We start from the raw sequence: 17,055 nt of genomic DNA, 5'->3' as shown, positions 1-17,055 counted from the left end.
TTGGATATCTTCTTTGGAGAAATGTTATTCAAGTCCTTTCTCTACCTTTTTTTTTTTTTTGGTATTGGAGAACAAACTCAGATCCTTGTGCTTGCAAGGCAGGCGCAGTGCCATTGAGCTAAATCCCCCAGCCCCCTTTCTCTACTTTCTAATTGTGTTCTTCTAATTATTCTTAAGACTTCCTATAACAGAATATAAGTCACTTGAAAGATTATAAATCACTTGAAAGGTTTTTGCTTTCAGTAGTAATTCTTTAAGTAATTATTTAGTATTTCTATTTACTTTCAACCCCCTCTACCCACACACACAACTTCTCAAAGCACTGGAAGAATGGTCTTAGTTCTGTAATAAATCCATTTAGTTTTTTCCTCCTTACCAACATGTAGAAACAGAGATGGTGGAAAAAGCAGGAGTGTTCACATTGTAATCTTGGGGTGTTTTTTTTTTTTTGGTACCAGGGATCAAACTCGGGTCCTTCCGCTTGCGCAGCAGGTGGCAAAACCACTGAGCTAAATCCCCAGCCCCACATTGTAATCTTCACATTTGTAGGTTAGTGGAGTAAAGGTTTTTAAAATGATTTATTGTTTTCTTTTGATACTAAAGGTAATTATGTTTGTTATAGAAAATGTAGAAAAACTCAGATAAATATTAATCAGAATGTTTTTATTTCCATAATTTTCAGTGATAACCAGTGTCATTGTGATATATAAATGTATATGGTAGACTCAGGTGTAAACATACCTGTATACACATATAGATATTTGGATGATAGTGTATGTACTATTTTGTTATCTATCATTTCCTGGTACACTTCATAATGTATTGTGAACATATCTTATTCTTTTAATATTTTGTGAAGTTAAACATGACATCCAGATACAAAACATCTTTTTTATTTTTTGCAAGGGCTTGTGCATGGTAGGTCAAGGTCTTTACTGCTGAACTTCATCCCTGGGCCTTTTGTTTTATTTTTTATTTTGAGACAGAGTCTCACCTTGGTGTCCAGACTGACCTTGAATTTATAATCCCAGCTTCCCAAGTAGCTGGGATTATAGGCATTTTCCATCACACCTGGTTTGAAACATTTTTTTTTCTTTTTGCAGTGCTGGGAATGGAAACCAGAGCTTCAGGCATGCTAAGCAAGATCTCTACTGTTGAACTCCATCCTCAGCCCTTGAAACATCTACCTTCTACACATGGTTGATTTTTTTAAGAAAAATTGAACAGGGCTTTGGTCATGCTAGGTAAGCATTCTATCACTGCAGTACATCCCCAGGCCTTTTTAATTTTATTTTTTATTTTGAGACAGGGCATTGCTAAGTTGTCCAGGCTGGTCTTGAATTTATGATCTCTCTGCCTCAGCCTCTTTAAGTATTTGGAATTATAGGCCTGCTCCACTATGCTTGCCTGTACATGATTGAGCTTTTTTTTGTGTGTGTGTGATGAGGATGGAACTCAGGGCCTCTATACTGGCCTACATCCTCAGCCCTTTATTTTTTATTTTGAGACAAAGTCTTGCTAAGTTGCCCAGGCTGCGTTTCTTACATAAGAGAAACCATTTGATACTTGAGCTTATGTGTCAGAGTTACTTCACTTAAGGTTGTGTTCTCTAGTTGTATCCATTCACATAGGAATGCCTCAAGTTTGTCTTTCTTTATGGCAGCATAGTGTTCCATTGTGTGTAAGTAGCACGTTTTCCTATCTGTTCATCTGCTGATAGACATATACCGTTTCCAAGATCTAGCTATTACAAATTGTGTTCTGTAAACATGGGCATGCATGTATCTCTGTAATATAATTTTAACTGTTTTGGAAAGATACCTAGGAGGGGGATAGCTGGGTCAAATGGAATTTCTAGTTCTAGTTTTCTGAAGAATCTCCACACTGATTTCCATAGTGGTTGTACTAGTTTGTATTCTCACCAGCATTGTGGAAGAGTTCCTTTCCCCCCACATCCTTGCCAGCATTTATTATTAGATTTTTTTATGGTAGCCATTCTTTCTGGGGTAAGAAGGCATCGTGGTATAGTTTTAATTTCCATTTCTCTGATGGCCAGCAATGATGAGCATTTTCCCATGTATATTTATTGGCCATTTGTACTTCTGCAAAGTATTCATTTCTGTTGCCCTTTTTGATTGGGTCTTTTATTTTGGGAGGGAGTCCAGTTTTTGGAGTTCTTTGTATGTTCTTGATGTTAGTCCTCTGAGGAGTAGCTGGCAAAAATATTTTTACCATTGTGTAGGTTGCCTCTTCACTCTGTTGATGGTTTCCTTTGCTGTACAGGAACTTTTTAATTTAATATAATCCAATTTGTTGATTCTTGGTATTATTTCTTGTGTCATTAGGGTTCTGTTCAGAACGTCCTTGCCTATGCCTATGTCTTCACGCATTGTAGGTTTGTTATTGAACTTTCATCCTAAGACATTTGGCCATTTTGGAATCAGAAGAAACAGCTTTTTTTCTCTTTAACTTTCATTATTTCTGTAGAAATGTTTGTCCTTTCCTAAATGGTTAATAATTTATGATACTACAGCTTATGTTTATTACAGGATCTTAAATTTTTTCATGAATTATAATACCCATTGTTTTTATAACTTTTAATTATTGAAACACTATCACAAACTCTTTGCTTACCAACAAAATAGGGAGTTCCTATAAGCAACCGTATCTACACTAAGGCTTTCCAGTAGTACCTTGAAATAGCGTGGGGTTTCCTCAGGCCAAGGACACTATCCCAGAATTTTGTGAGTAAGGTATATTTTTGGTAGATTTACTTTGAGTAATTTATGAGGGATATGGGTAAGGTGATGAAGAGGTTCAGATTTCAAGCCAAATCATGGATTTGTCTTTGCTTTGAGACTTGACAGCAAGGTACTAAAAAATACTAATTATTTTTTAATGAAAACTGTATTCAAACAAATTTAGCTTGTTTTCTTTTAGATTACTGAGTGGAGTTTGAGTTTTTGATGGTTTCTTCATGTAAGAAGCAATCAGAATAAGGCTTGTTGTAAATAAACTTCCTTAAAACAGCCCCAAAGACCTGGCTACAGGAAAGTGAGCATGTTTTTATGGAGCCAGGTAACAGTAACATTGAGGAGGGAACATGCATCTGGGTTCCCTTGTGGGACCTAGGGTGAGTGGGAGTGGGGCAGGAGAATGTTACATGGAATGTTCCATTGCAGCTGGGACCGTGGAGTAAGAGTAGGTGTGGAACAGTACTTGTGTTTGTGAGGTTGACCATTTTGCAAGAAATGATACTGTGACCTAAGGAAGAAAATGCTGTCTTCACAAAAAGAGGAAGGATGGTTGTGCAGACAGATGCTGGGAGGCTCCCAGGCCCTCTGGATGAGGACAGAACAGTGAAAGTGAGGGACTTTTAGGCTTGAGCATGGAAGTGAGCAAAGAAAGCTCATGGTTTGAGGTGGAAAAATAGATTTGTCCTTGCCAGTTTTTTTTTTTTTTTGGTACCAAGGATCGAACTCCGGTCCTTACACTTGCGCGGCAGGTGGCGAGTTGCCAGGTTTTGCGAGTTGCCAGGTTTTTATGGGTTGTATTACGAAGTTTCTGCCGTTACCGTAAGAGGAATGAGGAGCCATTAAAGGGTTTTGAGCAAGAAAGGGCACCGTAAGATGTAACTGTCTAACGAGAACACTTTAAGGTGCAGAATGAGTTGGAGGGGGCCAGAGTGGATGTCAGGTAAGAGATGGTGGTGGCTCAGTTGGACACAAGTGGTGTGGGTGGATGGGATAGAAAGGAGTGGATTCAAGAATATTGAGGAGGTATATCCAGCAGAGCCGAGTGATGAGTAGAATGGAAGTAGAGGAGAGGACTGGTAGGGCCGTGTTCTTCACTGAGAAAAAGGATCCTGAAGAAAGACAACTTGTTTTAGAGGAAGATCATGAGTTAGGTTTTAGTTATATCAGTCTTGGGGTTTTTTGGTACTGGGGATCCAACTCGGGACCTTGTGCTTGCAAGGCAGACAGCGGAACCACTGAGCTAAATCCCCAGCCCTCGAAATACCTTTTTTTTTTTTTTTTTTTTGGTACCAGGGATCCAACTTCCTGTATAATTGTCCCTCAGTATCTGTGGGGCCTTGGCTTCAGAATCCTCCCCCTATCAAAATCTGCATGTGCTCAGGTCCTTTATATGAAATGGTGTAGTGGACAGGTGTGGTGCAGGGACACAAAGGTCACTGTGAGTTCAAGGCCAGCCTGGACTACACAGCGAGACGCTGTCTCAAAAAACCAAAATAAGGACATAAATGGCATAGTATTTGCATGTAACCTACATGTATCCCTCTGTATGGTTTAAATCTTTTCAGGTTACTCATAATACCTAATATAACATAAATGCTAGGTAAGCATTGTACTATATTTTGCTATATTGTTGTACTATATTGTTAAGAAAATAATGACAAGAAAACACATGTGTCCATACTTGGTACAGACATGCTCATTGTTCCCAATGTATTCCATCCAGGGTTGGTTGACTCCCTCACCAGTGCAGACTGCTGTGAGGGGATAACTGTATGTGAAGGCTTTGTCATGTTTTATAACTAAGTTGCTTGCATTTATGCCAAGTAGAAGTTTGTTTAATAGGGTTTATGTAACAACCTTTCTCTTTTTGCCCTGCTGGAGTTTGAGCCTCTCAATTGGTAGCTTTCTTTTTCTTTCCTCAAAAGCTGGAGTGAGGCCCATAGGAATCGGAGGCGCATATGTGGAGCCAAAGCATGGTGCTGTGTAGGCCTGTGGGTGAGCGTGCTCAGGGACCATGTGATTGGTCGGCTTGGGTGTGTCAGCATGTGTGGATAGCTCAGAGTGTGCACTGATGTCGTTATACTTCAAGTCATGATCCTGGGCATGAATGTGTTGTGAGTATTGTTTGGAAAACTGTTACATGGACTACTGGGATAGGGGAACAGAAACACCAGTGCTGAACAGGTCTATGTTTGCTGACTTATTTGTAGGTACTGTCAGTAATTAATCCTTTGGAGCAAATGCCAGTATTTCAGATGCAAGTTATTTCACAGAAGGGACGCTGGTAGGAAAACAAGATATGAAAATAAGTATCTGTGTCTTAGGTATGGCCTAAATGTATGCTGCTGTTGTTTTCTGAACCCAGGGCCTCCTGCATGCTAAGCACATGCTCTACCACTGAGGGACACCCCAGTCCCTACACAGATTTTTGCCTACACAGATTTTTAATATCAGTGAGATGAGGATAAAATAAGCTCTCTCTTGTTTTCAGTAAATATGGGGGGGGGTAGAATTCCTTTCTAATTGCTTATTGATCCAGCTAGGGTATTATAGTGTCTTGCATTTTTAAGACACTCCAGTTGAATTATGTGAAAGGACAGATAAAATAACAGGACCATATTTGAACAGTGTAAGTAGAAGAACATTGATGAGGTAGTAGGATCCTTTCATATTTACTGTCATGATTTACACTTTGTTACAGATTTTCTATCCATCTTTAAGAAAGAAAGACAGACATTTTAATACTAAGTTTTCAGATATCTAATCTAATGTTAGTTGAAGTAATGGATATGTATATACATTCATGTCTGTACATATCAATGTCTAAGAATATTGTATGTAGAATGCTGTCTAAATTCATTACGTATAATCCTCAAGTCCTTTTCTGTTAAAGTTACTTTATGATCATGATGTTGTATATGTTTAGTAGTCGTAAAAAATTACAGTGACTATCACTTGTTTACTTTGTGCTTTTCACGCATACATTCCATTTATTTAAAATTAATACTATGGGATGGGAATTGTTTTATTTTTTGAGACAGGGTCTTGCTATGTAGTTCAGGCTGGCCTTGAACTCACTATGTAGCCCAGGCTGGCCTTGAACTCACAGCAGTCCTCCTGCCTCAGCCTCCTGAGTGCTAGGATTACAGGTGTGTGCCACCAGCCAGTGATGGGAAATATTTTTATCCTTACTTAGAAATCAAATTAATTTGTTCAAGAATAGTAGACAAGGGAGCTATAACAGCAGAATGTTTCAGGGATGTAATAAAGCAGGTCATTAGAAGAACGGTCGAGAGAGGTATGAGTTTGAAGAGTTACGAAATGTGAAATAGGGCCAGGGATTTAGCTCAGTGGTTTCGCCGCCTACTGCGCAAGTGCAAGGACCCGAGTTCGAGCCCCAGTACCAAAAAAAAAAAAAAAAAAGTGAAATAATGTAAGAGACTAGGGAGTGAATAAACTAAGGAATGCAGTAGAGTTAGACAATAGCATCAGCCACTCAGGGGAGGTCAGCGGACATGATCTGAAGTGCTGTTTGTCAGCATGGGCTGTCCATTGACCTCACAAGGCCGTTTCACCATTCTGTAATCCTCCTGCATTTCTCTGGTCTCTTGGCTTCCCCTCACCCCCAGTCCTATTCTTTCTTCAATGCCTATTTCCAGGAGCTAGGAAAATGTGCTCCGAGTATTATCTTATTTAATTCTCACAGCTCTAGGAAGCATGTCTTGTCGCTGTCTGCCAGTGAGGAAACAGCTCAGCATCTAAGACCTGGTCCCAAGACACTCAGCTGATGAGTGGCCATAAATAACTGGCTCATTTGGAAGCCTATGCTCTGAACCTCTGTGTTGAATGCCTCTTTGTCAATAGGTCAGCTGTCTGCAGGATTAAAGAGGGCCTTCCTCTTGAATGTCCATCAGCCCTGGAGAAGAAATAAGACACACGAACATCCTATCCCCTTCATTGCAGTGTTATTGTGTGCTATACCACGTGAGACACACACACAAATGCGCACTCTGTTCTTTTTGAGATATTCTTGGTTAGGAGAACCAGTGTCATACTAGGAATACTAGACAACACATAGAACTTGGGATTCTCCTGCCTCAGCTGGTCCTGACTATATCATTTCTATTTTTTTTAGTTTTCAAGGTTGTTTTGTGGCCCAAAACCTGGTGTCTTTGTGAATGTTCTGTGTGTACTTCAGGAGAATGTATTTTCAACTGTCATTAGGATGGCCTGTCCTGTAAATGTCACCTAGGTTAAAGGAAGGAGGTAGCGCTCAACTGTTGATCACCTATGTATATCCTTCATCATACTCCTCTTGCTTGTTTTATCACGTGTTGAAAGTCTACAATTACACTTGTGGATTTGTCTGTTCACTTGTTATATCTATCAGTTTTTGCCTTATGGATTTTGAAACTTTGACTGTGCATACATATTTAGGGTTTGTGGTTGTCAGCGTTCCACTATTATTACAGATACCTGAAGTAAACCACTCAGGAAAAAAGTGTCACTTCGGTTCATAGTTTTTGAGGGTGCAGTCCATGTCATGTGGCCCATTGCTTTTCAGGCCTGCCTGCAGCAAGGCAGCATGTGGTAGAGGGCAGTGAACAGCATAGCAGAGCTGTTCAGCTTGGCAAAGGGAGAAAGAGAAGGTGGTCCTAAAGCCCCTCTGGAGGGCTGCCCCAGTGACCTGAATGTCCCAGCAGGCCCACCTCTTAAGGTTTCCACCACCAGTGCAGAACTGGGACCCATGCTTCTACAGGATACAGACTAGCAGGATTGTGTAGCAAGTACTGTGTTTACGCTCTTCCCATTTACTATTGATCACTAATGTAGCCAGATGAAAGCCTGCTCTTTTGCTGTTATTTATTGTGTTTGTTTCTTTTCTCTTACCTCCTCTGCTGCAAATTGCTTTTTCTTTGAAATTGTTTATTGACTTATGATTTATATTTCTTTAAAAAGGTATCTTAGTGGTTGTCTTTGGGCATACAGTATACATTTTTAAATAACCTGAGTTCACCTTCAATTATTTTATCACTCCACATGTAATGTTATCATTATGGGATGTTCACCCTTCTTCCTCTCTGCCCTGTGTTGTCATGCATTTTACTGTTATGTACATAGTACACACCCAATCTATTAGTACTGCTTTAAATAGTTACCTTTTAGAGCAGTGAAAAATAAGACATTATATTTCACCTTCATTTATTCTTCATTTTGTAGACCCATTCTCCTAACCTTTACAAATTTCTTCTGCCTGAAGAACTTCCTTTAGTATTCCTCATGGGGCAGATTTGCTGGCAGCAAGCTGTTTTTGTTAGTCTGGGAAAACCTTTATTTCTTCTCTACACATGCGGGCTATTTGCTCTAGATACAGAATACTGGGTGGACAGTTGTTTTCTTTCAACACTAAAGTCATGGCTCCACTGTCTTCTTACTTGCTAAGTTTCTAATAGTAGGTTTTTAAAATTTTTTTTGGTACCTGGGATCAAACTCAGGACTTTGCGCTTGCAAGGCGGGCGGCAGAACCGTTGAGCTAAAACCCTGGCCAGTAGGTTTTTTTAAACTCGTCACTCTTCCTCTGTACATAACACACTTTCTCTTTTCTAGCTGCCTTAAGAGTTTTCTCTTTGGGTTTTGATCATTTGAGCATGATACTTGTCTTAGTTACTTTTCTTGTTGCTGAAACAAAATACCTGACACCCAAAGTTAAAGGAGGAAAGGTTTATTTGGCTCACAGTTTGTTCAAGTTTCAGTTCATAGTCAGCTGGCTCCAAGGCAGGGTGGCTTGGCAAACAGGCATTGCACAGGAGAAACAGTTCATGGCAGGCAGAAAGCAGCAAAGTAGCAGCAGCAAGTGACAGTAACAGCCCTCTTTCTATCCCTTATATTCTATCCTGGCTACACACCCAAGGTGGGCCTTCCCATTATCCATACCCAGAACTATGCCAAACTAATCAGAGAACTAATTTAGTAATCACACACCCTTGATCCCAGCATTAGATACATAATCCCAGCATCACACACTCTAGATCCAGCCACCTCTGAAAAGCCCTGCCTGTGACTGCATGAGGCTTTGGGGGGATATCTAGACACAAGCTATAACAATACTAGGCTGGTGTTTGGGGCCTTTATCCTGTTTAGTATGTATTTTCAGAGTTTCTTGATACATAGTTTGGTGATATATAGTTTATTAATTTTGGTAAGTTCTTGGCCATTCGAACATTTCTTCTCCTCTGTTCTCTCTCTTCTGCTCCTGGACCTTGAAGTATGAGTGTATAACAGTGTTTGATATTTTCTCCAAGTAGGAAAATTTCTTTTCCTTTTTACATTTCAGTTTGGGCAATTTTGCCAGCCTGTTTTCAACTGTTTGAAGTCTCCTATTTCAGTACATACATACTGCTTGTCAAAAACATTTGTTGTTACTGTGTTTTCTTTTCTAGGATTTATACTTAATTCTTGCTTATGACTTCCATTTATCTGTGAAATAACCTACCTGATCACACGTGTTGTCTGCCTTTTCCATTAGAACATTTACTACATTAATTATATTGTAAATTCTCTGATAGCTTCAAAATTTATGTCATATGTGAGTCTGGCTCTGATTGCTTTGTGTCCTCTCCATCACTGTCTTTAGCATGCTTTAGTCTGAGCTGTGTGTGTTATCTGTCGCAGGAGATACTAAGGTAAATATTTGATATGCTTTGAACTGTTTGGCTGCAGGTTTCCTGCAGGGCAGGGGTTAGGGTTCATAGATTCAGAGGCTTACTGTGTTTGAAGTTTATTACTGCTATGGTTACTGAAATTGACATTTGCTGTTGCCATGGGAACCAGAGGCTTCAAATTTCCCTGCTAATAATTTTTTCCTTGTCTCTGCTTGGTTTTGAATTTCCCTCTGTGCTCTTCCTCAGAGTGTCTCTCGAGGCTCTCCCAGCTGTGGCCCACTATTACTTTTCCTCAAAGATTGTTAATGGTAGTGGAGGCTGAGAGCAGTTCAGTGACATTTCAGGTTTTTTTTAATTAATTTTATTGGTACATTTTAGATATACAATATAATGACATTCATCCTTGGAAATTTGCACCTTTACATAATCTCTCTTGGTTCTTATGTAAATAAGGACATTCCAATTTAACCTTGGATTTATGTTGGTACTGAAGTGCAGATTTGAGGCTGTGCCCTTCACATAATTCTGCATCTTTCCCCTTCTTTTTCCTTAACTGCAGTGAGTAATCAACAGAATCCTCAGGTTAAGGTTTTTTAAGCCTCTCTCCCTTGCGTATTAAGGCTGTTTTTACTTTACATAGTGATGACTAGGTGCTGGCCTGCTTTCCCTTCCCCTAGATGTAGTAGTATTCTACCAGTGTTCTCAGGGCACAGACTCTGGTGGTGGTACACAGAAAGATACAGTAAGTGGATCTGGAATGGCTTAATTGGCTGCTGTCCACCCCAGGTTCCAGGTGGTGGAAGTGATAAGCTCTCTCCCTGATTTCCAGCTGCGTTGGAGAGCCTTTGAAGGTTCCTGGAGGAAAGCCAGCTGATGGTGAAAAGTCTACTGTGATTGCAACCTCCACAGACTTCACACTCATGTTAGGCCATACTCAGACTATAGCAGTTCATCCCAGTTTCTGGCTTACTCTTCCTCTCTGCAGTGGGATTCTTAAATGCTTTAGGACTATTATTTCCTCTGGGGAGAGAGAGGCCCCAAGGTGCCTGTCCACCCTCAGCTAGGGCTTCGTTCCTGCCAAATTGCCTTCAAGCTCAGGCAGAAGAAAGTGGGAAAAGAAAAAGGGGAGAAGAGTAGGATTTTTTCCCCTCACTCTTGAAAGGATCCATACTATTAGAGAATATAAATGTTATGATCAAAAAGTACAGTGAACATTTGATTTTTAAACTTTTGTAACAGTGAAAGACATGTTGTCATTAATCCCCCTCAAAATAGTACCCCTTGTGGGCTTTTTTACTTGCTGTTTCCTTTTCTAGACTCAAGTGACCACATCATCTGGTATGCCCATGACCTTCCCCGTTTGAATGCTGGAAATCTTGCAACCTGGGTAGTCCTCAAGTTCCAGAAGAGCAAACAGCGCCCCCACACCAGATGTTGCCTGTAGCTTGTACTCTCACCCCTGTCACCTCCTCGAGCCATTGCCTAAGTGTCATACTACACTGAAGTCTCCTCTGCCCACTGTGTGTAATGTGGCAATGTGATTCTTGACTGTCCTGATTACCCTCCCAGATGCTATCTGTAAAGCTGGTTGCTATCTAATGGCTGGTACTTACTAATGTATTTGTCAATTCTTCTGAGAGTCCCACAAGAATTGGGATTATCAGGCCAGGGATTTAGCTCAGTGGTTTCACCCCGTGCTGTGCAAGTGCAAGGACCCAAGTTTGATCCCCAGTACAAAAAAAAAAGAATTGGGATTATTCTAGGGCCTGGTATGCAATAGGTGCTCTGTTTTGGGGTGAGAGATACTGGGGATTGAACTTGGGAGGTGCTCAATTTTTGATGAATGAGTGAATGAATGAATGAATCTCAGGAATGAGTTTGAGCTTTAACTCCAGCAGTAGAAAGCAGCAGGCCAGGTACACCATGATTTTGGTTAAGCCTTGTCCCCTGCCTTCATGAAGGGGAAGGACATATTCCAGGAAACCAGGAAGGAGGTGCCTGCTGTCTAGGATGTGAGGCTGGTGGCAGGGTGGTGGGAAGTGCTGAATAGACATTTACTCTCATTAAAACAAAACAAGGGCCGGGGATTTAGCTCAGTGGTTCTCCCACCTGCCTCGAAAGCACAAGATCCTGAGTTCAATCCCCAGTACCAAAGACAAAACAAAACAAAATATTATACCTCCCAACTTCAAACACACTTATCCCATCATTCTTGCTGCTTTCTGAACCAGTTCTGGGAGCCCCACTTTCCTCAGTGTTTTTAGTTGCACCATTGTGGCTGTCTCATCCTGAATTAATTCAAAACATTTATCTTTCATGATCATTTTGACTTTGGAGGAGAGCCTGAAGTCACATGATACCAGAATCAATGAGTAAGGTGGATGAGGACACACTGTAATTTTTTTTTTTTTTGGCACCGGGGATCGAACTCGGGACCTTGTGCTTGTAAGGCAAGCAGCAGAACCACTGAGCTAAATCCCCAGCCCTATAATGTTTTTATTTGACAGAAATTGCTGTAAACATTTTGAGCTGATTTAGGACATCAAGACAGCCACTAAAAGATGTGAAAGAAGGTTTCAGAAAGGGAGGAATGGGGGATAGAAAAGAATAGGACCAAAGAAAGACCAGAACCTATCAGGGCAAACAATAAGTGATCTGGGTCCATGCTGGCATCCAGAGCCCATGGTGGTGAGATGTGAGCCCCAGAAGGTTTGGTGGGCCCATCTCTATGGGCTTTGCTGTTTGTAGCCCACATGGCCTCTCTCCACCTGGGCCAGCTCTCCTTGCAGCCTAAAGCTTTCGGGCAGACGTTCTTCCTTCCCAGATCCTGAGGTCTCTGTTGAAGCCTTGGTTCTACCCAGGTAGTTTCGAGGACTTTCTTCTCAGGGGCTCCTGGCAGGGACTCCAATCCTGCCACATATTTTTGCCTGGCCCCAGCCAGACCTTCCTTTGAAATCTAGGTGGAAGCCTGTTGGACCCTCATAACTTCATTCTGTGTGCCTGAAAAAACAACATCAGACAGTGCCACAGCCCTTGCTGCCAGTGCAAGCAGCAGCCGGGCCACCTTGAGCCACTGCTGTAGCAGCCTCTGGGTGCCTGGATGGCTGGCTGAGCATGGTGAAATGAATCCCGGGGAACCAATTCCCTAGGCAGCCCTGTCAGGCATCTGGGGTCTTTTCTTAAATGAAAAGTTGACACATTTGTACCCTTGAGCCTGCACTAGGTGAGGTTCTGCTGAATTCTGAGATGCCCATGAGGCATCTTTCTTCTTGTCCTGGTTCAGAGTACTTGGTTTCTTTTTGACTGTGCTAATCTCTTCAGCAGCCACACCTGTTTTGCTCTGCTCCCCAATTGTATGGGTGATTCTCTTTGGCCAGTTTTTCTTTAAATCTTTCTGCTCTGCATTTTGCTTCCACTTCACACTAAAACTCTGGCTAAAATCAGCCAGTGGTACTCAACCACAGCCTGAGGGTTATGCTGCCTTGAAATTTTCTCCATCAGATTAATCAGTCCATCGTCCTTAAGCCCAGTCTCACACAGTTTAGAGCATGGATAAAATCTAGACAAATTGTTTGCCAGAATGTAACATGCATGGCCTATAGTGCAGTTCCCTAAAGAATTCCCGTGTTCCCATCTAAAACTGCATGAACTGGCCTTTACCGCTAGCATTCTGGTCATGTGAGCTCCAGCCAGAATCACCCATCAGATTCTGCTTGCAGCATTTTGAGCTTGCTCTAGCTCACTTCTCCAAACTTTTCCCACAAATGAGTTATAAAGACTTCTGAACCCCATGGTCAGGTATAGTCACAGCAATCACCCCATTTCTCTGGTACCTATTTTCTGTAGTGGTCAGCTTTCCAAAACTTAAAGGAAAAGAATCTAATTTGGCTCACAGTTTCAAAGGTTTCATTCCATGGCTGGCTGATCCAAGGCAGAAGTGTCATGGCGGAAGGGCATGGTGGAGCAAAGCTGCTCACATCACAAAAGCTGGGCGGAAGAGCACAGCGAAAAAGCCTCTTGAGCGGAAGGGGCCAGGGACCCAATAGAGTCCCCAAGGTGCTGCCTCCATGACCCCCTACAGCATACCCAGGAGTGTGCTTTACTGATCCCTGGAGGCTCTCAGTCCAGTCAAGGTGACAGTCAAGATTAATTGGCTCACCAAGACATTTGCCTCTTTCTCTCTGTTTTTTTTTTTGCTACCGGGGATCAAACTCCGGTCCTTGCGCTTGCGCAGCAGGCAGCGAAACCACTGAGCTAAATCCCCGGCCCCTCTTTCTCTTTTTTAAGTGCTGACAAGTTAATATTCATTCTTCCAAAACATCTTTTTATTTTTATTTTTTGGTACTGGGAATTGAACTCAGGACCTTGCATTTGCAAGGCAGGTGTGATACCACTGAACTAAATCCCTAGCTCAGTATCTTTTACCTTAATAATTTTTCTTGAATACGTTTTTACAAAATGAGAAAATATCGCAAAGCACTAGGAAAAAAATACTCTGTCCCTTCCTAACAATGGGAGATAAGGCTTGTTAACATACTTGCCTTTTTGGGTTTCAGGGTTTCTTTTCTGTGTGTCTGTAATAAATAAGTTTTCCTCCAAGTTGCTCACTGTATAATTCTTGATGCTTGTTTTTCAGCTTTTCCTAAAGAACTCCTGTACCACCTTAGAGGGCTTGAGGAGCCTCAGTGAAGGCAAGTATCCAGCTCTTTACAGTCAGTGGATGAATTTGGTTTGTGGCAAATCAAAAAGCTTTGGTTATCATACTGTCAAAACCAAAAAACTGGAAAGAACAATTTAAAGGAATAAAAAGATAGAAAAGGTATAATTTGGGATGATTTTGTAGAGCACCATTATGGATATCTGTCAGATTTTAAACATTTTTTTTACTTATTTCTGATATTAATTCAGAGCAACTTATTTCCCTTCTGTGAACTAATGGCATTTTTTTTTTTTTTTTTTTTTTTGGTACCAGGCATCGAACTCGGGTCCTTGCGCTTGCACAGCAGGCGGCGAAACCACTGAGCTAAATCCCCGGCCCAACTAATGGCATATTTTTTACCAAAATTGTGACAGAAAAATTAGTTACTGAAAATTCTGAAAATATAACAAAATCATTTGAAACTCTTGGTCTACAGGTAGTTAGTTGCCTTTTCCTTGACTTTTCCCATCTTTCACTCCTTCCCTTTCTTCCCTCTTCTTGTGTCATTTTGCTGCCTTTTCTGTTCCTCTGCTTTTCCTGGTTTACTTATAAGAACTTCACCTTTTAGAGAAGCTGAGTTAACAAAAGAGAAGCCAACACCTTCTTAGCAAAATACAATGGGCTTTGCAGTTATACTTGTTTGCATTAAACCGAGGATCTAAATACAGTTAATTGGGAAATTTTTATAAACTGTGTACAGTTGTTATTATTTGAGCTTTATTTTCTTGGGGAAAAAATGGAGGAATCCTAAAAGCACTTTGAGATTATCCAGTTTCTTTAGTGTTTACATTCTTCCTATGAGCAGATTTATGGAGTTAATTACTAAGCATTACCATCTTTGGTATTTTTTATAAAGATTGCCTTAAAGATCTTTTGCACAGAAAATGGAACTTGGAAACCTCTGACTACATATCTTGTTGGTGCTAATATTACAGTAGTAATGTAGGTAATAGCTATAAGTATGCTACCAGATTATATTTTATAATCAACCTAATAGGTTGGTTGTAAAAATGCTTAAAGCTCGGTGTAGGTTTCTGTCAAGCTCCCTGCTATATGAGTCTATGCCAGTTAGTATAATTAAGATAAGTCCTGCATCCAGAAATCTTGGACTTCATTACATTCTGTTACTTAATCTTTACAGCTGTGAAGAGGGCTTTGGTTTAGAAGCCTTAGCTTAGAAATTCTAAAATCCTGTTTTAGATTTTCCTAGGGAATGCTAGCATTCTTTGTAATCGATCATCTTTTCAGAGTAGTTGAAAATAAATGATATGCAAATACTAGTGAAAGTATTAGTAGTAGTATTAACTACTAGGATGAAGTTATTGATACAGTATTTACAATGTGGCATATTCTCCACTTGTTAAAATAGGAAGCAAACAGATGGTCATTTGATTTGTTTAAGACTCTACCTAAAGAAATAGACTTGCTGAGTTACAAATTCTAATACCTTTGTATATGAGATAAGTAAGTTTCTCAACTAACCTTGACACCATTCTTTTATTCATGGTATCTTTTAATCTCATGGGATCAACTTATTTTATATATTTTACTTACAACAATAACAAAAAGTTAATTGTATGATTTAAGGCAGTGCAAATAAGGAAAAAACTTCTGCTGCTTCGACATAGCCTGTGTTCTCAGAGTCTAAACAGCTCAGTGCAGGAAGAGATTAGTTGAGTATCTTGCTTAAAATTCCTTTTCTCTCTGAGGACATTAGAAATAATTTAGTAATCATTAGTCTGCCAGACAAACTCGTGAGAAAGGAGGAGCATAATTAAACGCACTATTGGCAACATTTCTAACCACAGGGAGCTCACAGAAACTGCACTATGGACCAATAAATCATTAGTAAAAGTTAAAGGTTTCTTTCCTGGCTTTCCCAAAGGACAGAGATAAAAAAAGCAAATATATAATCAGGAAAAGGATGAGAGGCCATAGTGGGACAGCATGATTTCAGCGGGACCACGAAGAATTTGAATGAAAGGAGTGAATTTTCCATTCTCATGGCTGCTCTTCATTTGCCTCATTTAGGAACAAAGAATTTTATAATATTTAGCAGTTGGAAGTACTGTTAAGAGCCAGGCATCTTTAACCTTGTTACCCTGTTTATGCTCCTAAGTCATGAACAAGTCAGAAGATGAAGGAGCAGGTATGAGGGGATATGTGAGATGGTAAGGTCTGAGAGTAGTCATCAGAAAGAAATCTCCAGTAGTTTCCATTTCTGTTCTCTGAACTCTAGCTAATTTATGCTTCTAGATAGCCAGTTGGTGGCAGGGTGCCCTCATATCCCCAGAACTTGATGACCATGGTGCTTCATTGGTTGTGATTTAAGTTGTTCAAAGTACTTTGTAGTGTAGGGAGTTTTAAAGTTTTTGTTTGTTTGTTTGCTTGTTTGTTTTTGAGACAGGGTCTTGCTAGGTAGCCCAGATTGCCCTCAAACTTGTGGTGATCTTCCTGTCTCAGCCTCCTGAGTACTGGGACTACAGGCATGCGCCACCATGTCTGGTCTGGGAGTTTTAAAGTTTTTAAACAAAAAGTTGAAGGAAAATATGGAAATAAAACCCCTCCTATATCATGTTTTATCTTAACAGCTTCTGTACATTTACACAATTTTGTTTTATATATGTGCACAAACTCAGTGAAAAAGACTTTCTATTAAGGAAGAATGTCATCCCCTACCAGCCATCTCTTTTTTTTTTTTTAATGCATGTGATCTCAGTAACCAAAGCTATTGTACTGACTACCTTAGTTTCAGCTTTCTTTTAACTGCCTGCATCTAATAACTGGTGATATTGCTATTTGACTTTTAATTTTATCTACTTTTCCCTTGTACTCAGTTACTGTGCTGCTGCTTTGCATTTGAGTTTGTGTAGATACATGGGAACCTCTTTCAGGGATGATACTATTAAGAAGAGTATTTCTTTGAATCTCCTTTTTT

The 17,055-nt window shown here is 40.3% G+C and overlaps 1 long non-coding RNA gene across 1 annotated transcript; it reads left to right on the top strand.

Moving 5' to 3' along the window:
* Nucleotides 1-678: 678 nt before the first annotated feature.
* LOC147822372 (uncharacterized) lies at nt 679-17,024 on the top strand. Its single transcript, XR_015445736.1, has 3 exons — nt 679-1,244; nt 14,055-14,109; nt 14,391-17,024. It is a non-coding gene; the product is annotated as an uncharacterized LOC147822372 (long non-coding RNA).
* The last annotated feature ends 31 nt before the right edge of the window (nt 17,025-17,055 follow it).

Source organism: Heterocephalus glaber, unplaced genomic scaffold (assembly GCF_053883595.1).
Source record: "Heterocephalus glaber isolate CG9 unplaced genomic scaffold, H.glaber_assembly_v1.0 deba00001646, whole genome shotgun sequence".
Lineage (NCBI taxonomy): Eukaryota > Metazoa > Chordata > Mammalia > Rodentia > Bathyergidae > Heterocephalus > Heterocephalus glaber.
The sequence above is the reverse complement of the archived record's forward strand: the minus strand, read 5'-3'. Positions and strand labels throughout refer to the sequence as shown.